This window comes from Protopterus annectens, chromosome 2.part2 (assembly GCF_019279795.1).
Source record: "Protopterus annectens isolate FY-2018-M chromosome 2.part2, PAN1.0, whole genome shotgun sequence".
Lineage (NCBI taxonomy): Eukaryota > Metazoa > Chordata > Ceratodontiformes > Protopteridae > Protopterus > Protopterus annectens.
Window position 1 is genome coordinate 90024870 of NC_056730.1, and position 26719 is coordinate 90051588.

Sequence of the window (26719 nt, forward strand, 5' to 3'; positions counted from 1 at the left end):
TATAGACATAACAATAAGAATGACAGATGGTAGAGAGGTGTAGTTTGTTACTACTTTTGATATTTTATCTGAAAATATAGTAAAAATAATTAAAAAAAATTGGCCCATGTTAACAAAAGATAAGGATCTGAGGGATTTGCTGCAAAAACATGTTTGCATTTCTTATAAAAGAAGTAGAAATTTAGCAAACATGATAGTACATAAATGCTTTTTGCCACCAGATGTCATTTTGAATGTTGGGATAGGTATTAAAAATACAGGCACTTTAATATGTAATAAATGTTGTATTAGTAAACATATAGTGAACACATTTCCTTGAATTAATAACATCAGATTTTTTTCTAAAGATGTCTATACGTGTAATACTGAGGGAGTGATTTACGCTTCGAAATGCAGCTGCAATTTGTATTATACAGGCTAGACAGGTAGAGCTTTTAAAACTTACCTTCAAGAACATATTCGTGACATCAAGAATAAAAAGTTGGAAAGTCCATTAGGTAGTCACTTTGCGTTGGTATATAATGCTGATCCCAAAAATTTAAAAGGATTAATTTTAGAAAAAGTTGAAGTATCTTTAGGGGAATGTGTAAATGTGAAGAATAAGCTGTTAAAAAAGGAAACTTTTTATTTTCAAGTATACCACTTTGGAACTCTTTGGATTAAATAAGGAATGTGATTGGAAATATGTGATTTAAATAATTGGATAATTGCTTAATTGCTGAGATTTATATGGTATTTAAGGTGAATTGCAAATTTTGTATATTAACCTCTTGCAAGGCCTGGTGCCAAAGCTCTAAGTTTGTAATAAAATTGGTATTCTGGAGGTCTGTGACTTTGTAAAATATCCTATCCTTTTGTAATTTAATATACCTGAAAATGTCTATAGGAAGGTGAGCTGGATTTGAACTGGATAGGTCCACATGGTTCACACAAATCAAAATGCTCAAAGATGAGGGAATTAAATGAAAAGCTTGTATGCTACCTTTCCCATAAAGTCATTTTTAGGGGAGAAAATGCCATCCATGTTTAGGCTATTGCTTCTCTCCAGCCCTACTGAACTAATATAGTCTAACCTTAGAATTGTACATTTTCAGGGTCTAATGACTGGGGAACACAGAAACTTTATACAGTTCGGTATATTGGAAGTAGCGTAGCAGAAAATTTCATCATACAGAAAGTATAGCGTGACACCTGTTACACACATCCTGTCTGCTGTGCTATCAACTTACAGTAGTAGTATAGTAATACCTTATGCCAGTTTGATGCAGATTTTTTAAGCCTTGTCAACTTCAGCAATATGGAAATTATTAGCATAATGACTCGTAAAGAGAAAATCAGAAAGTACTAAAGGTCCAAACTTGTAAAAGCGTTGCCATAATACGGAGAAAACAAATCTGACCAACAGGACTGGAAGTATAATAAAAACTTTAATGAACACCATAAAAGCAAAGACTAGCAATTTCAGGCCACTGCCCTTCATTAGATTTAACATACTGTAAACTTTACACAATTAAAAAACAGCTGTGACCAATCAAAATAATGAAGAAAACAGCTGTATGCAATGAGAATTAAAAATGGGGTCTATGCCCCTTCAATACAGGTTTTAATGAAAGAATGTCATTCAGTCCTGAAAATGTGTCTGCCCTTAATTCAGTGATCCACTTATTTTCACCCTATTCAGTGTGCTCACACAAATCTCCACCTCTTAAACCTGCAAACTGTAATTGTAGAGCTATAAAAACAAAAACATGTCTGGGAAAATCAGCCACATGTTTAAAAAGTGCATTTGTGTTATCCTGGCACCTTATATTACTAAGGTGCTGCAAAATTCTCTCTTTTAGCATACAATTTGTTTTCCCCATATAGAAACATTGGCAATGCTTGCACATAGCAATATAAACCAAGTTTCTAGTACGACAATTAGCATACAAGTGTGGCTTAAAGATTTTACCAGTCACAGTATTTAAAAATTCATTATTCATATTGATTGAATGGCAAGCATTACAATTGCCACATGGATATGTCCCATTTTATGTGAATGAAAGGGCAAAATCATAGAGGGTTAAGGTTAGCACTATTTCTGAAGGAAAAGGAGGACTCCTTGGTCACTACTGCCTTCAGATCATCAGATGCTGTTAAAAATTTCCATTTGTCCCTTATTATATGACAAATCCATCCTATTTTATTATTATACTTTATGGTTACCCTTGGATTGCTGGACATAACTTTAGCATCGGTCATTACATTCTCAAGTATAAGGATTTTAAGAACGGGAACATTTTTGTCTGGACTAAAACTAAACACATTTCAGTGCAAGAGTGTATTACATCAACTGAAATATGTCAGGTAAATGCTAACACTAAGAGAACTAATCTATATAGTTCAGTACCGTTGACTGAGAAACACACTGCTAATACCAATGTTGCCACCACCCCCTGTAATATTTCTGGTCCTCCAGTGGTGATATGTGAAGAAAACATTGAGAATGAAACTTTAGATACAATGTCTACTTCTAAGAATTTTAATATCATAACACTAGGAGTGAGGCCAAAAACCTTGAATAATAAGCAATTGTTTTTTCCCATTCTAGTGGTACCAGTCAGATTGAAGTCGATGGAACACAGGTTGCAGTCTACCAGCTGAGACCAAAAACACAGAAGAATAACCAAATAAAATATCAAATTGACAGTGACTTAGTTGTGAATTTGTCAAAGTCCAAACTTAAACCAGCTCATAAACAAGTGTTAAATAAAGGTCTTACTTTTATTCCAGTGAAAGCCCCTGTATTACAAAAGGTTTTGCTTGACTTAATGCTGTTTGGACAGAATGTAACATTGAAGAACATGTTCAAAAATTCTATACATAAGAGAAATACTAGTGTCCTAAGAAACCTAGCATGTTCATACCTCCACCACATCCTGTGGTGGAAACTTTTCTTAAGGTTTGTGAAGAAGAGATTGCCCAAGTTATCCACTCTGATAAACAACATGGCTTTTGTAACCTCAGCCAGGATGAGAGAGAAGCACTGAATTAATTAATGACTGATAGGAATATGGTCAGCAGACCAGCTGATAAAAGTGGGCCATAGTGTTGATCAATCCACAGTATTACATTGACAAAATTTTGATGTTATTACAGGAGGATAGAATGTATAGCAAAACAGACTGTTCACCAGCCCGAAAAGTCATCTCTGAAGTATATGGCACATTGAAAGACATGATGGATAGCCATTTTATTTTGGAAGATACATTGAACTTTGTCTATATTGAAAAAACAATTTCCCAGTCATAAAAGTGCTCCCTAAGGTGCATAAGAACAGAAATAACCCACCGTTTTGACCTGTAGTTTTGGGTTGAGGTTGGCTTACAGAAGACATTTCGATTTGTGTAGATTTTTAAACTGAAAGGGGCTCTGAACCTTGCTCCATTGATTTTAGATGCAGCTGATTTCTTAAGAATGCTATCAGAACATATGAAAGGGATGCCACAGGAGCAGAAGTTTTATTTTGTTACATTAGATGTTAATAGTCTACTTACTACAATTCCAAATGACTATGGACTGATGGCAATAAGAGAGTTTCTACTCTATAGGGATGGACAGCATCGCACCTTGGTCATGCAGATATGTCCATTTTTAAAGCTGATTTTGGAAAATAATTTATTCATCTTCAACAGCAGTTACTACCTGCAATGGTGGGGTGTTGCCATGGGGACACCTTGCGCCAACATGTATGCCAACCTGGTGATGACCAAATGGGAGCAGGAAGTCATTTTTAATACTGACCACAGATGGAAGACTTTAATCTCCTTTTATAAGAGATTTGTGGACAATATTTTTTTTCCTGTGGTTAGGCACCCCAGAGGAGTTGCAGGATTTCTTACCTATCTGGAAGAGAGTACGCACTTTCTACATTTTACCTCACACATTTCAGAGACAGATATTGATTTCTTCAATGTGAAGGTATATAGAGACACGTCCCTAAGGCTAGCCACAAAGGTGCATAGGAAAGTTAGTTGGAAGAATACCTTGTTGAAGAAGGATAGTATGCACCCATGCCATGCCTTCCCAAATGTAGTAAAGAGACAGCTGTTCAGGATCTCCAGGTTATGTACTGATGATTCAGTTTTTTACTAGGCAGCAAATTTTCAAGAAAGAGGATTTAAGAAAGGTGATTTTAGACATATGAGGATGAAACTTTAAGATTTAAGAGCAGACCATGAATGACTGTGGGATGGCATGGAAAGACAGCTTGAGAATTAATGACTGATGCTAATGTTATATCCACCCATCCAAGGGTCACCCTAAAGTATAATAATAAAATAGGATGGATTTGTCATATAATAAAAGACAAATGGAAATTTTTAACAGCAGCTGATGATGTGAAGACAGTAGTAACCAAGGAGCCCTCCCTTTCCTTCAGAAATACTGCTAATCTTAAGAGATTACTTTGTAAAGATGTGCAACCCTCTATGATTTTGCCCCTTCATTCACATAAAATTGTGACATATCCATGTGGCAATTGTAAAGTCTGCCATTCAATTAATATGAATAATGATTTTTTACATCCTGTGACTGGTAAAATCTTTAAGCCACAGTTCTATGCTAATTGTTGCACTAGAAACTTGGTTTATATTGCTACATGCAAGCATTGCCAATGTTTCTATGTGGGGAAAATTAATCCTATGCTAAAAGAGATAATTTTGCAGCACCTTAGTAATATAAGGTGCCAGGCTAAGACTAATGCACTTTTTAAGCATGTGGCTGATTTTCCCAGACATGTTTTTGTGTTTATGGTTTTACAATTACAGTTTGCAGGTTTAAGAGCTGGAGATTTGTGTGACCGCACTGAATTAGATGAAACTAAGTGGATCACTGAATTAAGGGCAGGCAAATTTCCAGGACTGAATGACGTTCTTTCATTAAAACCTGTATTGAAGGGGCATAGACCCCATTTTTAATTCTGATTGGCTACAGCTGTTTTCTTCATTATTTTGATTGGATACAGCTGTTTTTTAATTGTGTAAATGTTATAGTATGCTAGATCTGATGAAGGGCAGTGGCCTGAAAGTACTAGTCTTTACTTTTATGGTGTTCTTTAAAGTTTTTATTATACTTCCAGTCCTGTTCATCCAATTCGGTGTTTCTGTATAATGAAGGATCATGATACATTTCTTTTAGGAGCCTGCAGGCAATAATAAAACTTTATCTTTAACATATATTTTTCCTGGGATAGCTAATATAATTTCCAATACTGTCTGAGACATAACAAAGGAAGAAGTTTATTATTCTTGTGATCACATTCAGAAACATGAAAATAGAAGCAGATGGAGGGGTTTATTTTAACTTTATGAATATAATCATTGATAAGAAAAAGGGGAGCAAAGATATAAAATGGTAATGTTATTTCTTTGATAGCAAGAGAGTGCATGACACTGCAGGGATTTTGTAGGGTTACTTTTCCATTTCTAATAAGAAATACAAAAACAGTGGGAAATGGGGTACACTTGTGGCTAGTACAACAATGCACAGTCTGACCTTGCTATATATCCAGGTCAGTAGTAATAGGGACCAACACATTTTTAATTTATTCTGTTAAAACGGCGGGTCCTTGGAGGATCTGGCCATATATTTCTTTTTGAGCGTGGAATGAGCAGAGACTCTGTGAATATTAGTGCTTACATTTCCCAGCCTTTTCAAGTTCATAACTTTCTGAATTATGACCCAAGACATACTCTTCAAATGTTAATTTCCAACAAGCTAAAATATGAGATCTGTAGAGTAATTCATTCATTTCTAAATTCTTTACCACATCATTACATTTTTATTTTTGTAAAATTGCCAGACTTTAATCCTGATGTATGACTTCATTATTTCTGCTTTGCTTTAACGGTTGACATATTTTTCCTTAAGTATATTTTTACACAGAGCCTGTTCATAACATCACTCTGCATTTTCATGCATATTATTGTCTTATTCTGTTATTATACATATAATACCTGTACAGCTGCATTAATATCCTTCTATAAAACAATGAGCCACTTGATGATTTCTATTAAATACATTTACTTAATTCCATTGGAACCTCTGCCCTGTCTGGATTCTTTCCATTAGTTGCATGTTATCAGTCTAATTATTAGAGTACTATATTACATTTATGACATTTGTGACTGAAACGGTCATAAAAATCATGGGTAATTTATTTAAGTAACCACTAGGTATATTGCTCTTGACAACATGTCACAAATTAAAATAAGGTTAATTGTGTTTAAAGAACATACTTCATAGTGCCTGTCTCAACCAAAGTGTTGCACATAAAGGCCTGGCACTAAGTGTACAATAAAAAGGGAAACCTAATAAAAATGTGTTAAGCTATTTGGTCACTGTGTAACATGTATTTACTAAGAGCAAAACAAAAGCTCGTTGCCTCTGTAAAGCAAATTAATATCCAGTTTATATCCTTGCAGTAACTAATATCTTTACTACCAAAATGGCTAACATAAGATTATCTAATTACAGTATGACTGAAGGTAACTTGAATCCATACTTGTGCTAAAATTTGTTAATTTTTTATATACAAATGTGGCAGTTACTCATTTCATTCTACTTTGCACTCATACTGATATGTATTTTTTTTTTCATGCTGCTCAGTGCATCAGATTGGTAACTTTTTCCTTTTGGTTGGTACCCTTATCCCATAGATTACCACATACCATCACAGTCCTACTGGTAGTCACCAGGGGGGCTATCCCCTTTGGAGAACATTGGCCTTTTGTATAGCATACGTTTACTTGGCTGTAATGGTAGATATATGGGATGTGAGCAGCTGGCAGTCCAGCCCATAGTGGTTGTACCCACCCCACAACCTCCTGTAGATATATACACAGTGCACAGAATACACAGAAATAGGTCCTCATAAGAAACAGCAAGTCAGATTGCTGCAAACTAATATATATTTTTTTCATCCTATGTTACTTAGTTTTTGTTAACAAGGTAAAAATTCTGGAAGGAAATGATTAATTTCCATGAAAACATAGGCTATGGGATGATGTTAATGGATTTATTCATAAAATAACAAAAGATCTTCAGCTTAGTTCACATGACCTTAGGCTTTAGTGTCTAACTCCAAGCACTGATTATCCATTGAATGTTTATTATTCAATGTTTCAAATGATCTCCAGACAAAGTGCATGTATTCTGACACAAAATACAGTACAACTCCAAAATATCTGACTTGATTCATGGATACCTTCTGTACTACTTACAAGATATAACAATGAGGATGTCTTGCTTGCAGTTGTAAATAATGAGAGATTCACAAACACCTCTATGATTGCATGGTGACTCATGAAATGAAGGACAGAGGGAGCAGCAGGCTACACTGCTATTGTTCCTGAGAGTAGGCATATCCTTTGGGGGACAGGACGTCAGGTGCAAATTATGGCACACAGCAAGGCAGAAGAGAGCACCCTACATATGAAACTTGGTAATCAGACTGCAAAGGATCACAGCATTGCAGAAGGCTCATGTGCATGCAAATAAAGTGCTCTTTGTTATGGTCACTGTGTGCAAAAGTATCGGTAAGCTGTGCTGCAGGAGTGGGCAGCAGTTTAGACAGTTTATGAACTGCACTGTAGTAGTAACTAGTTCTTGCAAACTGATCTTTATTTGCAACATAGTTTTTCCGTTTACTCTTTGATTGACATGCCAGTCTGCACTGTCTCCATACGTCAGGGCATCTATATAACTGCTGTACTACCTCAGCAGTGGCAGCATGTTATGGGTGACATAAAGTACTCTGATGTAGGTTTCCTCAAGCATGTAGGTGCATATGTGTGTGTGCATATGTGTGTGTGTGTGTGTGTGCGTGTGTGTGTGTGTGTGTGTGTGTGTGTGTGTGTGTGTGTGTGTGTGTGTGTGTGTGTGTGTGTGTGTATGATCAAACACTTGTCTCATTTTGAATGCCCACATCATTTTCTCACCAAGAAAATCAATGGCCTAGGCCACTCTGGAGGCATCGACAGATAAAGCCCTGCCTAAGGCCCAGCCAAACTATGACTAATGGCTCAGAAGATTGATAGAACAGCAGGGAGGGATGACTGTACCCTTCCTGTGAGGAGGGGTGCTCATGATGATGCTCTGTAAGGAGAAATGTGGTCTAGAGATGTGAATCACCCTCAGACTTGGTCATGGGGGGGTAAAAGTGGATAAGGCATATATAAAAAGACCCCAATGGAAGCACAGATGGTTGAGTCCTCATTGTGCACTTAGGATCCATGACCAGCCCCAGCAAATAGCAGAGTTGTGGGGGGTGTAGGAGGATGGCTGATAGACCCAGCATGGACATGGGCACTGGGGGCTTGGCCTGTGTCATGAAGTCCAACGGGATCAAAAAAAAAAAAGAAAAGAAAAATCAATGGCCTAAATCATAAGAACTGCACTGATCATCTCAAGGTGTTGCTGTGCTTCTCAGTATCATGCAGGTTGCTGTCCTCCCAGACCTTACTGCTCATCCACAAGTCCGATGGTAGCAAAACCACTGACTTAAGAGATGTCAATCTTTTCACAACATAACTAGAGCATACTGGGAGTCAGATACGTTATGACAGAAAATTCTACTTCTTTGGAATTGTCTTCCTCTCAACATAAAACAAAGCACTTCTCTTACTCTATTCAAGTGTATTCTGGGTAAATAGATGGGAAAGTACACATTCATCCTTGGAGTAGCAGTCCTGCCCCTTATGGAAAAGTGCAACATGAAAATGCACCTCTTTTTGGTATTATTTTCCATTTAAATTGCAAAGGCAAAAAATGTCATGGGAATGCATGGCTAGGCTTCCTAAGATTCTCCTCTTTCAACAGTCTGGTAAGAACTTATGATTCTATGAACTTAATTAGCCTGCACTTCATGGAGGGAAAAAACAGGAGATTTCATCATGTCATCATTCTTCGGCATACTAATATGTGGTGACCCTTTAGGTAATAGCCCATCAAATGCCTGGGTCCACTACATAGCTCTTGGGAATACTACTTTGTGTCCAGTCCCAATCTACTGCAATCAGGCCAACTATTTTTTGGAATTCTGTGAACATGGTGTCCTGGAAAGGTACAATTTTCAGGTTTTGGAGACCTACTCAATAACAGCTTTAGACATATAGGCAATGCATTTTCATAGAGGTTTGCAGAGTTAAGGGGCTATAATGAGGATTTTAAGCAGAAATAAGTAAGGGGTAGTGGACAGTGTAGCCTGGAACTTTGTGCAGCTACTGTAATAAGGCCGTGTTTATACTAATAATAAGCTATGATGACAGTCACAATTGGTTACTGCAGAGGAAGCAGAAGGAAATAATACGCCCATCTAGATTACTTTTTATATCTATGTTGTCAAGGACATATTTGTCATGGGGCACTCCAGTAATTAAAGGTAATGGCATTAAGAAGTACGGAAGCTTACAAATTCTGACTTGATCTCACCAGTTTCTATATATGGATTCAGAGGCTGTATTTATGGTAAATAAGTAGATGTATATGACAGCACCATAAGTCATGGTATTATTCTGGTGTAAGGTAAGGCACACTATATATGCACCTAGTGACTGGAAATTAAAGTATGATGATGACAGTAAAAAGGATGAGTTATATGTACATACGCATTGGCCTTACCTTTGCTGGTTGTAACCATATGTTCTTCAGTAACATGGGAATCTACTGCAAGTTTAGGCAGTTCTCATCATTTCATGAAGATTTGCATGCTTTTCCATGATACTACACATTTGGAAATGTGCACATGTGCTAATCTGCAAAATATGAGCAGTAAAATACTCAACAAACAAAAACAAAACTCGAGTTAGAGTATACAGTCTGGTAATTTATATAATATTTTAGAATGCAGGACTGAAAACTTGTACATTTATAATGAAAAAATCATTTATACATAACTTCAAGAGCTCATTGAATTGTGGAAAATCTTGACTAATTATCACATTATGAGTTAAACTACACACTGATGCTACTGGACTGGGTGCAGCACTTTACGAAGAAAACCTTGAATTTCTACTTGGGTTATAGGGCACTATTTCTTATCCCTGTGAATGTATTTTTCTGTCCTTATTTAAATAATGTAATTTAACATATATAACCATCCACCATGAGTCTAATAATTCTTGCAGATATTTTCCTTCTGCAATAACATTTCATCTGTCCAGGTAAACAACAGCACATTGAAAAAAGAAAATTATATAATGATCCCCATCAATATTCCAAAACGTGCACGCTGATTGGTCAGCATTCCCGTTATAAATCAGACTTATACTAATGGAAAAAGGTCCGGTCGTCCGGACTTTTTCCATTAGTATAAGTCTTTTTTTTTTTATTTTAGACAGCAGAGAATGGGAGAGCTCCATTGCTGTAATCTCGCTATGTTAAATGGGTTTAACATAGTGAGAGAGCTTAAAAAAAGCAACGGAGATCTTCCTTTCTCCGTTGCTTTTTCTAAAGCTGTCTTGCTATGTTAAATGGGTGTAACATAGTGAGACAGCTTTAAAAAAAGCAACAGAGAAAGGAAGATCTCCATTGCTTTTTTAAAGCTATCTTGCTATGTTAAACTCTTAACATAGTGAGACACTTTTAAAAAGTAACAGAGATTTTTTCTTTTTCCTTTGCTTCCACACACAGCTCTGATGTACTGTGTAAGCATATGCATGCTCAGTACATCAGAACTGCTGCCATAATGGTTAAGGTGTTTGCTTTACAAACACAAGGTGCAGGGTTTGAGTCTCACAAGGGATGATTGGCTAGGCTTAAAATGGCTCGCAAGGGCAGTTAGCTTAGTACTAATCTATGAATCTAAGGGCAACACAGAGGCATTATACAATGCCATTATTTAAGAAAAGTAAGTACTTTTTTTCTTAAATAATGTCATTGTATAATAGCAATAACCCACTTCTGGGTGTGGGTAATGCTGGATTTACCCAAGGTTGTCTTTGTTTGGCCACTCAGGCTTCACCCTCTTGACCAAACCACACCAACTGTGGGTAAATCCAGCATTACCCACACCCAGGTGTGGGTTATTGCTTAATTATACAATAACCTCCCCCATCAATATTCCAAAATGTGCATGCTGATTGGTCAGCGTGCCCGTTGTAAATCAGACTTATACTAATGGAAAAAGGTCCGGTCGCCTGGACTTTTTCCATTAGTATAAGTCTTTTTTTTTTTTTTTTTTTAGACAGCAATGGAGAACAGAAGAGCTCTGTTGCTGTAATCTCGCTATGTTAAATGGGTTTAACATAGTGAGATAGCTTAAAAAAAAGCAATGGCGATCTTCCTTTCTCTGTTGCTTTTTTTAAAGCTGTCTCGCTATGTTAAATGGGTTTAACATAGCGAGACAGCTTTAAAAAAAGCAACGGAGAAAGGAAGATCTCTGTTGCTTTTTTAAAGCTATCTTGCTATGTTAAACTCTTTTAACATAGTGAGACACTTTTAAAAAGCAGCAGAGATCTTCCTTTCTCCGCTGCTTCCACACAGAGCTCTGATGTACTGAGCAAGCATACGCATGCGCAGTACATCAGAACTGCCGCAGAATACCGGACAGCTGCGGAAGGGCAGCACAGAGGCATTATACAATGCCATTATTTAAGAAAAGTAAGTATTTTTTTCTTAAATAATGTCATTGTATAATAGCAATAACCCACTTCTGGGTGTGGGTAATGCTGGATTTACCCACGGTTGTCTTTGTTTGGCCATTCGGGCTTCACCCTCTTGACCAGACCACACCGACCATGGGTAAATCCAGCATTACTCACACCCAGGCATGGGTCATTGCTTAAATATTCCGAAGTTCTACTACTTAATTCAAGATTGTCACAATCAGGGCAAACATTCATGTACACTTTGCTTAATAGCAGTTTGAGTCTGTACTGCAGGTATATAAATATTGCTTTTCTTTGGACACTACTTAGCTATATGGCCTTTCTTACTATAAATAAACAATTTTACTTAAGATGCATTGTCTTTTGCTTGTTGGCAGGTACAACAAGGTAATTAATTGAGGAATTACTGTTAACCTTTTTAAATATGCAATTGAAACTTAAGGTTTCACTGTTATCCATTCCTTGCTGAACCACCAATAACTGAAACAGAAAGTTATGACAGTACACACACACACACACACACACACACACACACACACACACACACACACACACACACACACACACACACACACACACACACACACACACACACACACACACACACACACACACACACACACACAAAACAAAACAAATACAATGCACTGTGTATTTATTAGCATAAGTATGCTATCCTAAAAGGTATAATGCCATATTTAGACACTCAGTAGATTGTGAGTCTTTTAAATATTTTTTGTAATTTTTAAAAATAATTGATAAGAATCCCAAGGGTGGGTTATGGGAGTGTTCAATTGAATATAAAGAGTTGCCTTGGCAACTGAAACTAAATGCCACAAACCTGGTAGGGATTAATGATTATATTTCTTTGTTGACAGTTTTGAAGCGGAGGGCAGCTAAATGGTAATTTTGTAAAGAAAGGTATTTTGGGTTGTTGCAATTATTATTTTAGTGTTATAGAAAAGATATTTAATTTCTATGTGCATTAGAAATGTTATATATTTTATTTTATATTGTTTAATATGGGTGATGGATTGCTAAGAATGTTATTAAGTGACTAACTTCTTAGTCTTTTGTTTTTAAATATCATTTGTTGAGCTGATTGGCTCTTTGAGCATCACATGTTAGATTTACATGTGTTGTTATGATTATTATATTTTGTTTTGTGAAATACGATGATGTATTTGTGGGAACAGTATCTTTGTGCTAACAAATTTAAGTCTGTTGGGTGTGATAAAGAGTTTTATTTCACATAGCACTCTTGTATTTCTTTGATATTTAGCTTCCTCTTTGGGAAGATTGGCTTTTTGCTTCCTTCTCAAACATTATTGCAAAAAGTTCAGTCAGAAATCTTCCAAGAATGAGCAAAAATGTTACAAGCTCTGTAGGAAAAATAGTTGCAACTTGTATATATAGGAAATATGTGATCCAGGGCTTAAAATGGGTGGAAATGGGACAATTGGTACACAAACCTAGGAATCTTGGAAATTCACATCTTCTGAGAAGATAACCAGATTCAAGGAATATAATAGTTTCAAGGTTTTATTCATCACAATCCCCATCATTTTATTTGCCTGTCATGTGAGAATGTACAATTATTTGCATTGTTAAGGCATATAAAACTGTACAGTTCTAGAACTCCTCAGAATGTCCCAAACGTGTTTGTATTGACTACTTTAATCAGTTTAGTGAGTCAGTTTTATATTTTGTACATAACACATGAATGATTATGTTAAAGATTCTATTAATGTGCATTACAGGGCTATTTGCATTATTCAACCATGCAGCATTTACTTTTTAAAGAAGAGATGAAGTATGCTTTTGATATTTCATATTATCAAACATCTCCTCTTTTTTCAACTGTGAAGAACAAGCTTTTATTCAAAATGTATATTACTATGCAAACTAAACACAAAATAATATTGTTAGAAACATTTTTGGGAACATACCACTTTGGGGGGTGGGCATTACTTGGTATCACTACAGAGCTGACAGCCAGTGCAGATTATCTTCAGAGTTTAGATTTGAAAACACATGGAGACATTTGCTTATGAGTAGTCATGAAGCAAACTAGTGTGTATTGTCTTGCTCTATGACAATTTTAGTAATGCTATAGATATGTTAAGTGATGCAAAACCCATCCATCCATCCAGCCTCAACCTCTTCTTTTCATTTTTTATTGCTCAGTTTTTTTTTTAACTTTCTGATAATGATAACTTTTGAAATGTATAGAATTGCATAACTACAAAAACACTAGAAAAAAGGAATATAAAAAAGCAACAAAAACAACCATTTGCAAAAGTGTCTACTGTACAATAAAAAATTCTAAAAGATCTCAAAAACTAAAATAATTATTTAAGTATTAACAACTGTTTATTTAGCAGTTCTTTACATTTCATCCAAGTGTTGTAGGAAGTAGTGAGTCTGGTTGTTTTTGTCTTGACTGTAATGCATTCTAATTGACATACCTTGGCTGCAATGTTTATAAATTCTTTCATAGTTGGAGTAGATTGTTTTTTCCAATTATTGGTAATAACTTTTCTTTCTATTGTTCAGTATTCTAGAAAAGAAGGTTTTTTAATTCTCATGATGCAAGCAGGAATCGGTGTATTAAATAAAATTAGAGATTTAGTTAAAATAAATTTATCATTGAATAAAGCTTGTAAAATAATATTATCCAGAATGGTTTAAGTACATACAACACAATCAAAAAACATATCTTGCCAATCAGCTTTAACATTTAAATTACATCTACAACATTCTAAATTGTTAGACATTAATTCAGCTCTATGTGGTGTGATGAAAATTATTTGCATGAATTTCCAAGAGAATAATGTCCATTTTGGTGAAAAAGTAGTTTGTTTTGATGATATTATTTTTTATCATCTTCACTTAGATAGTTATTATTCATAAGTGTGAAATATTCCAAATAACTTTATTTGTAGTATTTTGTTGCATTTCTAACCACTTTATATATTTTGTATAGAAGTCCTTTCCTCAGTATACTCTGTTGTATAAAAATAATTAAAAGATCAATAAGCTTAGGAACAGAGTTTCTTACTGTTGGTTGCATTGATTTAATCTTATATTGAGCTGATTGCCTACAAGTTTGAATGTCTAACTACATTTCTTTACATAAATCAGATTTATTTGTTATATAATCTACATTTTGCAGTTTCTGCAGTTTTTCAGTATCCATCAACTGAAACCAATATACCAAATATTTCCCTTTAAGTGTAATCATTTATTGATAAATTAAATGTATTGATATTAGTTTGTGTATAAGCTATATGAAACAGTAGAAAAAGCCATGTCTTACATTGTATTCCTACAGATAAAGTTTCTAAAGTTGATCATTATCATGGAAATATAAGAAGAATTGGTTCATTTGTTTTTACTACCTGAAAAGTAATTTTTTAACAACCAATGAAGATTGTTATTTAGTATTACATGATGGTGTGAATTTGTCAGGTGATTGGATTTTAACCAAATGCTTTCGTGTATCTCTTTCCATTTAGCCTTATAATTATTATTTAACCCAAAAGATACTGTCTTGATGATTGATGCCAGAGAATATCATTCTAAGTCTGGCAAACCAATGCCACCCAAAGACCAATCTCTTTTGTGATGATTTAAAGCTAACCTAGGCTTGTTGGGATGCCAAAGAAATCTCAGAGTTAAAGAATTAAACTTTTTATACTATTTGTAGGGGGGGAGATATATATATATATATATATATATATATATATATATATATATATATATATATATATATATATATATATAATTTTTGGTAACATAATCATTTTAATTAAGGAAAGTCTCTTCCATAGTAAAAAAGGCTTGTTGCATTTATTAATAAGAATCTTTACAGAAGTTGAACTATTATTATAATTAAATGTTATTATATTTTTAATATTATCTTTTAAGTTTATCCTTAAATAATTATTTTTTTTGTCTTCAGCAGTATATTTCGGAATATCTTTCTTCCATGTCATAAGTATTACAATTTAAAAGCACATGTTTTGTTTTATTTTCATTAAAACTAAGTCCAGATTTCTTCTGAAAGATTTCTATCGCATTGAAAGCAACAAAGAGAGAAATATTACTATCATTCAGAGTCAACAGAATATAATCTGCAAACAGTTGGAATTTGGAATTTAAATTATTGTTTATCTGTATGCCTTTGACATCTAATTTTCATCTTATATAATTTGCAAATGGTTCCATAATTAAAGAGTAGTGGAGACAGAGGGCACTCCTGTTTAGTTCCCTTGGAAATCATAACTGACTCTGAAATATATGAAGCTATTTTTATATAAGAAAAATAATTTTCAAAAAGAAGATTAATAAGTTGTAAGAAATTATTCAAAAAAATACATTACTCTAAAACTAATAAAAGGTATTTCCAATTATATGAGTCAAAAGTGCTATTAATGTCTAAATGTATTAACATTAACTTATCTTTTCTGCTATTGGAATAATTGATTATTGTTAGTATTTTTTTAATATTATCATAAGAATTCCTATTTATTATAAAACCAGTTTGGTCATTATTTACCAGAAATGGTAGAAATTGCTGTATTCTGCAAGCATGAATTGCCATAAATATTTTATAAGCAATATTTAATAGTGAGAGTGGTATATAAGAAGAACATTCAAGACCATTCTGTAGGGTCTTTATCAACTTTTAAAATCCGGGATATAAGAGTGTATTTCCAAGATAGTGGGAGTTTTGTAAGACCTTTAACTACTGAAAAAACTTTGAGCAAAGTACATAAAGCATCTTTAGGCATTAGTTTATAAAGTTCACGTGTTATGCCATCATTACCAGAAGCAGTATTAGGTTTTAGTTCAGTAATTTAAGATTTAAGTTCAGACAATAAAACAGGCCTATCAATTGATTTCATCTGGTCTTTGGATAGTTTATTGTTAGTATGGTTTCTAATGAAAGTTTTAATTACTTCTTGTGAATCCATTGTTGGATTCTATTGGTTAATTTTATTAAACTGAGTCCTAAATGCTCTTAGGATGTCCTCTATTTCAATAATCTTTTTTCACAATTAGGAGAATATAACTCTTTGATATGATTAGATTTAATAATCATTTTCATTCTAGTAGCTAACTTATGCATGGATCTAGGATTTATAGAATAGTTATTTATTTTTAATTTGTCTAAATTAATCATAGTTTTATGATTTAACATTTCCAAATATTTACTATTTAAGTTATTAATTTCTTTTATCAAGTTATTATTCCTTTTTTGACAATCTAATTTTTGTTTATCAAGTTTTTCTTGTACATCTATCAGTTCTTTGCTCCATTGCTTTTTCTTTAGAGCATACCAACTCATAAATTTGCCATATAATTATGCTTTCAGAGCATCCCATAAATAAATCTTCAATATATCCCCTGTATAATTAATTTCAAGAAAGATTTGATTTTTTTTATTAAAGAATTCTATGAAATCCTTCAAGTCAGTTATATAAGCAGGCATCCTTTTAATGGAAAGATTGCTATTAACATTTAGCATAATGCCAAAAGTTATGGCACTATGGTTAGAAAGTTGTCAAGACAATACTTTAACCTTACCTAATCTAGTGGTTAAATCATTTGAAACATATACTCGATCTATTTGTGATTGTGACCCATGTATATTATATGTGAAAAATGAGTAAGAAAAAAAGTGATTCTGAGTCAGAAAATTTGTTAATATTGTTAACATGAAATAAATCTATAAATTCTATTAATGTTTTTCTGAGGCAGATTTCCCTCACTTACTGATAATATTAAAATTGTCATCCTTTACTATACAATTAAAGTCTCCTACCAATATAATACTTCCTTTTGAGATTTGAGTAATCTAATCTAATTATGCTTAACAGCTTTAACTCCTATTCCAGGGATCCAATACACATTAAGGAAAGTGTATAATTTTCTTTTGATTTCTAAAGTTACTGAACAAAACAGTCCTTTGTCATCATTGTATGTATTTAGTATTTTAGGTGTAGGTATAGAGTTCCTCTATAAAATACACAATGGTTCCTGGACTTGTTAACACTAATGCCATGGAGCAAATAGTATGCAACCCCACAGGGGCTCAAATATTCTCGACCTGGTCCACACCAACATGGGTGACTGTTGTACCACAATAAGTACAGGACCCTCAATGGTTAAATCTGGTCACAAGTCAGTCACATTTAAAATAGCTATAACACCTGAACCCCTCTTAGGTGAAATCAGACTAACATATTTCACCAAAGCTAATTATACTCTCATAAGTGATGGCATTAATAATTTCCAAGCTCCTGTTCTCACAAATGGCATTGACAACTATACTAAGGTATAGACAAATGCGCTGTATAAACACATATACAAATGTATTAACAGAGCTGTACCTGATAGGATAAAACCAAGATTCTCAAGAAAAAAGCCTCCCTGATGGACATCTAGCATTAATACGTTATACAAGAAGAAGAAGAAGAAGTTGCCATCTAAGAATAAAAAGGAGAGGTCCCGGCACTGGAAGAACACCCTCCTCTGCTTGAACAAACAAATAAGACAACTTGTAAAATCCTCTAAGGACAACTTCAAAAAATTAGCAACCATAGCTACAGATAACCATAAAGCATTCTTCAGCTATATCTATAACCAATGAAGTAGGACCCAGGCATGTGTGGAACTAGCTGGAGTTGGCATCACACACACTGATCCTGTAAAAATAGCTAACCTATTAGCTGTCAGGTTTGGTGAAAGTTTCACCCCCCTGTCCCCTCCAAACATTCCATATAGCATTCCTTCTACAACTCCTCACCTTGCATCTCCAAAGAGCAAATCATTAATGTTCTCTCTAAGGCCAAAAACAAAGCCTCTATGGGACTGGATGCCATCCCAGATTGCATTTTAAATGGTCTAAAACATGAGTTAGCAAGTCTATTAGGTACTGTCTTCAACCATAGCCTGAGTACTGCTTTTTCCTGTTGAATGGAATAAAGCAACTTTCATACCCCTTCATATATGGGGTACTGAAACAGACCCTAAGAACTACATACCTATCAGCTTAACCAACTTACCTGTAAGGCCAGAGAAGAATCATTATGGACCTTATAAATAAGGCTGTAGGTGATCTCCAAACGTTTGAACTGACACAGATTAGTTTTGTCAAAGGCAGGTCATGCCTGTTACACCTGGTGGACATTTTCAAAAATGTCACCAGAGCAATAGATAGAGGCAAATCTGTGCATACAGTGTACTTTGACTTAGCCAAGGCCTTCAACACAATCCCACATTCAGACATCATTGATAAACTCTACCAGTTAAATATCAGCCCTTATGTCATCAGGTGGCTTGCTAACTGACTTAATGACAGATCACACTTAGTCAAAGTTGTGAACTTTACAGCAACCAGACCTGTCACCAGTAGGGTTCCACAAAGTTCAGTGCTGGGTCCCCTATTCTTTGGAATATACTTCTCAGAAGTTCAGACCAAAACAAAGGGGCTGTGGCTGACTAAGTTTGCTGATGACTGCAAATTAAGTGTGATCATTGAATCCCAAACAATTGTCAATATACTTCAAGAGGGACTTACACAAACCAGTGATTGGTGCCAAAGCCATGGACTCAAACTCAATGCATAAAAAAATGCATTATCATTCCCCTCAGTAAAAATGATATCCCTGCAGACTATCATATAAAAAATAATATCCTAAGTAACAACTCAGTGATGAGAGACTTGGGAACACAAGTTGACTGTAGCCTAAACTTTGACTGCCATGTGTCTACTGTGGTAAGGAAGGCATTCTACATTGCACACCTCAAGAGCAAAAGAGGTCATAACATACCTGTTCTCGACCCTCATCAGGCCAGTAATTGAGTACAATGTTCCCTTTAGTACGTACTGTACCTGGCACCTGCAGCAATGTGAGAAACCACAGAGAGACCTCAGAGATTTCTAACAAAGAAATTTCAGGGTTTCCAGCACATGTCATACATTGCCAGACTGAAGTCACTGTCACTGTCACTGAAATCAGTATTGCAGATACTGCTTTAGAGGAGACTTGTGCCTGTCCTACAGAGCCATCTAAGATCCAAACCTAATGGAAATGTTAAGCATCCGCAAATCAGGTGAGAGAAGGATGACCGACTCCAATGACCTTATCCTGGCCTGCGACATAAATAGGACCTGCTAGAGAGACAGATATGTTTCTCAGAGGTTGCCAGTCCTGTGGAACAGGCTACCTTTTCAGATCAAACAAAGCCCCTCTATGACCCTGTTTAAGTGCAGCTTGGATGACTTGATGGGAAAGCCTAAATTCCTGCCAGGGATTTCACCTATGACCCTCCTAGATGTGGGCACTCATTGCTAACTAATATGTCATGTTTAGGCAAGATCCTTTATTTGGGTTTCTCTAGTACTACATTGAGCACACATGGCTAGGTATATAAAGACCTTTGGATCAATAGCCCAGTAACCACCTATGAACCTATAAAAAAGCTACCCCTTTTTTTTTTACTGATTATATTAAGAGAGTAATATTTAGTATTTCATGTGTCTATGACTTCTTGTAACAAATGTGTTTTTTGTAAAAAAATGGGAATTAAACACCTTTAGAAATTTAAGTGAGTCTATATTAGATCCACAAAAATCCTTTTCAGCAAACAGCTAGTTGCTGAACGGTAACTGTCAAAATCTGACTCCGCTGAATGGACATTTTAGCAAATTCATTCCTAGGGGAAAAATGGCATATTTAGTTAGAGGGGGTGTGGGGTCACAGCTCCCCACATTGGGGGGGGGTGTGAGGGCAAAGCCCCCCACTTTGCAGCATGTTAAATTTTTTTGATGTTTTACGCTGGCCAAGGATTTTGCCCCTAGGAAAACATTTGCTGAAACGGCCACTCAATATAGTCAGAGTTCAACAGCATTTGGCAAAGAGCTGTTCTCTGAAAAGGGTTTTCACAGATCTAATATAGACCTGTTTATACTACTCCTCTTGCAATCATTATTTAGTCCATTAATACTGATGGAAATGCACTTTAAGTATGTCATATTGTAAGTGAGACAAAAATACAAATGTCCTTATAATTCCAGAAATATAATATTAACAATGAACCACTCCCAGAATCTTAAACTGCTTATTACTAAATATATGTCTAGCAAGCTTGTAATTATTAACTATATACTTATTATTAATAGTAGGCACCAATAAAATATATTTTGCAAAAAAACTAAATATATTTTCTAGTATCTCTTTTCTCCTTATGGAATCTAAAACTCCAAGTCTGAAAAGCAGATCAATCCAAACATTCCCACTCATCAAGAAGAGTAAGTTCAAAACCCCTCTGCTACTTCTGAAAAAAAAAATGATCATTGAAAAAGAGCGATTAAAATACCTCACACACTATAAACACTATGAACAATTTGTCTGTTCTGACTTAAAGTATCTGTATAGTAAAATAATTATTCAAATCACCCTTTCCTATTATAAAAAAGAGAAATGAAAGTGTAAGAAAAAGTAAGTAATATTATAAACAATATTGTTATTACCTATCACTAAATGTTTCTAGTACTAAACTATGTATAATTAATAATAAAACAAAAAAAATAGCAATACAAATTTAACTCAAGTCAGAAAATTATGATGAGTATATATCATACTTCCAAATAAAATCATTTTGTATTTACAAACAGCCTAAATTATTACTAGAACACATTCCCCCAGATTTACTAATCTTCCATGCAGGACTAGCTTATTCCTGCATGGAAGCAGCTGTTTAGGAGCAGGATGGCAGCGTGTCATGTATATTAATGAGGTGCGCTGCCTGAGCTCCTACTCTTACACGAAGCGTGTAAGAGTGCAAGGGGTGTGTCTGAGAGCAGAGCTCTCAGAATATACATGTCCCTGCAATAAAGAAAAGCAGAAAGGGCTAAGAAATGAGAGAGACCACTCATAGGTGTCCGCATATCCCCAACAACATTCCCACTCATGTACAACAGCAAGTAATTACAAATAAAATGAACAAACCTTTGTTTTTATTTTAAAATCCAATTAAAGCTAACCATAGGTGCGTGGGTGTGCCTATCGCTTAGCTACGGTTAATGCAGCTTAAATGGCTGAAGAGGATAACAAAGAAGATATATGCAAATGAAGCAGCATTGCAATAATGTAGTGGGCAGTGCATTCGCCGTACGAGCAGGCATTCCCGGTTCGAGTCCCAGTGCAGTACATTCCATTTTCCATGGCAAAGCACATTATGACCAATATTTTTGTTGCATAACCCACTAAATAATATATATTTATGAAGTGGAGTACTGCATTAAATGCACATGAGAGGTGTCAGTGTCATAATGAATAAAGCACTAGTAAGCAAGTCCAAGCACCAATAAGCAGTAGTAAGCATATGTAAGCAGTAGTAAGCAGGTTTAAGCCCATTTGCACAGGGGTAAGTAATGTGCACACAAGTTCAGCAATTTAGAAGCTAACTCTCTATAAGCATCATTAACTGGAGGTTAGCAGTGCTTACCTTTGCGCAAACCCACACAAACCCGCTTACAACTGCTCAAAAGTACCTTAATCACTCTGTATCTAATTACCCTTGTTCTGCCCAGCAACAAATAAACAGCCTTGCAGGTCATGAACCCAGGACCCTATACCCTATAGTCACAGTAGGTAACCACCAAGCCATCACAGAAGTACCGATGAATGAGGTATCAGCAAACAAGTCCTCACTATAGTAAAATCAAACTGAACCAGTGAATGGAATCGGTATACAGTCATATGTTCCATAACACACTACATAACATAAATATGTGAACTGGAGTACATCAGTAAGCCCAGAAGTGAGGTGTAATTGTAATAGAGTGTTGAAGTCCCCAATAAAACATAAGGACACCATACAGTGTACGTACACGTGAATCATGGATACCAGGCATACATATAAGATGTAATGAGTAATAAATCAATGCCAAATAGAAAACATAATGCAAAGTCTAATGTAAGCAATGCTAAGCGTTGCACAGGCCAGCCTAGGAGGTGTAAGCAATGTGTATGCCAGCTAACTCAATGTGCCCAGTGTTATATCCCTTTAAGCAATGCCAACCTTAGGTAAGCAGGTTTGCCCATAGCTTAGCCTTTTCAAAACTGGCCAATCATGATAAAGTGCAGTAAATCGGCCCTACTTAAACCCAACAGGCGGGAATACATCTCATAACTGGTTGCAACTTCCCTTGCAGGCACCATGTCAGGAAGGAGAGAGGGTGTGCATTTTCAGGCAGAGTGCTGGTGCATCCAGGAGTCCAGAGTCATGGCTGGACTTCTTGTCAAAGACCGTGAGCAGAGACTGCTGCAGGGCCAGTACCAGAGTTCCCAATATAAGGCGGAAGCCTGGGACCGTCTCGCCCGTGACCTCACCAGTGCGACTGGCATACCCCAAACTGGTGAGCAGGTCAGGCATCATTATACTGACCTGAAGTGACATAAGGGGGACCTCTTGGATTAGTGGATCCAAGAGGCTAGAACGGCAGGGGATGTCCCAGCTGTGGGTAAGTATCACCCCACTATGTGTGCAATAATTGCCAGTTCATGTATATCATGGATAGGTATGGCTAAATATTCCTCTTATGTCCTCCACAGCTGCAATCGAGTGGCCCATGAACCAGGAGGCCATGGAAATCACCTGGAGAGGTTGCGACGCGAGGCAGGTCAGTAATATTCTTGCATGTACTGTCATAGGAAAGACATCTAAATGTATTAGTAAAGTAATTACCTGTATAAAACCTGTATGGATTAAGGCAAGTACTGCATTCACCAGAGAATATGGCAGGAAGAGACTCATAATGTATGTATGTAAATAAAAGCGTAATAGCCTGACAATAAAGTTCTAACTGCTGGACTGCATGTGCATACTCTGGTATCATATGGCAATGGAGATTTGCATTCAAGTAATAGTACTGTTGTATTAAGCACTGTTATCCACACCGTGCACCATAAATAGAATGTGTAGGAATACCTGTATATGACTGGTGTAATCCTCAGAGGCCATTTAGTACAACTGAGAGACACATAGACTGAAAACAGGGAAAAGGCAGACAACAAAACCCAAATAGCACATGCAACTGAGATGTGAACTATTGTATTTTTAGCACACACAGCCATGGTTCGAAACCTGCCAGTGGTAGTAGTCTGCATATAGAATCATACCCCACAACTGTACAAATATGTCCAGAATATCCAGTAAAGTGGCCCATATCTGTTGCCTGTCAACCTGTCCCCCTGGGAAATCAGTGGGATGATCCCAGACGTATAGGCAGAAAACAGGAAATTCAACTGATTGACACACATCTATGAGAACAAAGCTGGCACACTAGGAACTCCCCAAAACCTTATAAGACTAAGAAGCCACATATGTCCCATTTACACCCCCATCTTGTCAAGCTGTGGCCAGAGTGTGCACAGTAACAGAGTGAGATGTATGTGCATAATAGAAATGTGAAATCTGGTACTGTGTGTGGCAACATTCAGATAGTGCTAACAAACATTACTCCATCAGGTCTGTCGGATACCAACACTGTGCCCAGAAATACAAGAGTGATATCCTATACTGGTACTGTTTACATTGGTATTGTATGGCATTGTGACTGATGCAGTTGCTCTGAATAATGGGGTATTACTCATCACTGTCACCCACACTGTCCTACAAAATATAACTGTCTAGGAAATCTGTATAAGAGTGTTGTAATACAAGGTCAGAATGCAAAAGCACAGGGTGGATTATAAGACAGAAGCACAGGAGAATTATAAGACAGAAAGCAGATTGGAGATATACACCAATATCTATATAGCAAGCACAACTCTGATGGACAGTGTTTAAGTTGTAGCAGACACAGACATGGTCTGCATCCTGGGAGTGGAAGTAGGCTGCATAAAGAATCATACCCCACAACTGTACAGATGAGATCACAATGTCCAGTATATGGGCCCATATCTGCTGCCTGTCCCCCTGTGCTCCTGGTAGGTCTGTGGGATCATCCCAGATGTTTAGCCAGCAAGCAGGGAATACAAGTGATTGTCCAACATCTATGTGAACAAACCTGTCACTGTAGCAACTCCTGAAACTGTTAGTAGAGAAATAAGCCAAGTATGTCCTATCTACACCTCCATATTGTCAAGTTGTGACCAGAGTGTGTACAGTAACAAGTGAGATGTATGTGCACAATACTAATGTGTAATCTGGAACTTTGTGCGGCAACATTCAGGTAGTGCTAACAAACATTGCTCCCACAGGTACACTGGATACAAACACTGTGCTGAGAAATAAAAAAACAATATACCCTGTACTGGTACTGTTTACTCTGATATTGTAGGGAATTGTGAGTGTTGCAGTTCCTCCGAATAATAAAGTATCACTGATCACTGTCACCCACACTGTGCTACATAATATAACTATGTAGGAAAGCATGTATATGTGTGTGTCAAGTCACTAAATGTTGAAGAGGGCAATATTCTAGATATGTCCCGATACACCTGCATATGGTCAACACATGACCAGAGTCCATGCAGAAAGAGTTGGATAGCTATGTGCACAACATCAACCCATAATCTGGGAGTATGTGTAGAAATAGTTAGTTAGTGTTAACATACATTCCCTCCACAGGTATACCAGGTATGAGGTGTATACTTCAGGTAAAACCAGTTCATGTATAATGATGATGACAGCCATATCACTGTCCAAACTAGGGCTATAGGGTAGTGAAGTAAGACATGTAAGGTACAAATAACAGCACTGACTAGGAAAGTAATGTGGACTACAGGAATATACTAGTTGTTAACTGACACCCCCCCCCACCATATCTCCAACAATAAAAAACATACCCACTCCAACCAGTATGTAATGACTCCAATGTTCTGATAATGCCATATTGGTTGATAAATATTTTAACCATTCCCATGCATGTGCTATATTGAATTATTCCAACATTGGTGGCATGGTGCCATCAATGTACCTGCATGCTGTTCTTAATACCTCTGTGGTCCCATATATGCATGCGTTCTGTTTGCTATGCAACTGTTCCATATCTGGTGTCTGGGTTAAAGGAAATATCCATGCATGTTGTTATACCTAACCCAGTAATGTGTTGACTATTACTAACCCACATGTGATGATAAACTCTAAACACTACAGCACGTTTGGGAAGGCCTGTCCCAGCAGACCCACCTGTCCCACCTCAGCTGGCCATGGCACCGGGCACGAGCATGTCTGGGGCCTAACCCGGGACCTCCCTGTCCATTGGTCCTGCACCACCTTTGGGTGGAACTGCCTCAGGGGATGGGGCTCACCCCTCCTGGGAGCGGGCGTGGACAGGAACCTGTCACCCATCACCAGGTCAGGGTCATGGTGTGTAGTGAGCTCAACCAGCAGCTTGGTGATCTGCTACGCCAGCTCAAGGGTCATATGTCATGACTAAAGGGTCAGGCTGGCTCTGCGACTCTGCTCCCAGCACAACCACCTTCAGGGCTGTGAAAGTGCAGTGGTGACTGCCCATGGGTGGGGACCTCAGTCACACTGTTTCCACTAGAGGTCTCATGGGCATCCGATTTCCCAACACCCCTCCCCATCAAGGTCTTTACCCCCATGTTGTGTCACATACCACCCCTGTATGCGTCTTGTTTGTCTTGTCTGTTAACCTAACCAACCTACCTCCTCAAATGTACCTACCCTCCCTCCCCAACATCCCACTCTTACCTGAAAAACAAAAGTAAATAAGAGCAATCTGTTCCCTCAAAAAAATCTCACCCCATACATAGCTGTCCATTTCGCACGTGTCCACTTGGCACATGTAATCAGGTCTAATTGGCATCACAACTTATTATTGTTGTCCTTACCCCTCTCCCAGGGGTTTGAGTGTTCAAATCTACCTCCAAATTCAGTGTATATGCACAGCTGTTGCTGTAGAAGAAATGGGCAGCTATGGAACTTCCCCATACCCTTCCTTCACATCCCTAGCTATTTTCCCTACTCTTTCCTTCTTTGTGCCCCTTTTCCACCACTTTCCTATCACCCCTTTATCTTTTCTT

The 26719-nt window shown here is 36.5% G+C and overlaps 1 protein-coding gene across 2 annotated transcripts in view; it reads right to left on the reverse strand.

The window, feature by feature from the left end:
* Positions 1 to 26719, reverse strand: part of FUT9 (fucosyltransferase 9) — a 1107964-nt gene that overhangs the window by 179662 nt on the left and 901583 nt on the right. Inside the window, exon 1 of one of the 2 annotated variants that reach the window (XM_044063773.1) lies at positions 9661 to 9783. The exons of the other annotated variant lie outside the window; for it this stretch is intronic. The gene's annotated coding sequence lies outside the window, so the exon portion shown is untranslated. Of the gene's footprint in view, positions 1 to 9660; positions 9784 to 26719 lie in introns of those variants that run through there. 2 annotated transcript variants of the gene reach the window in all.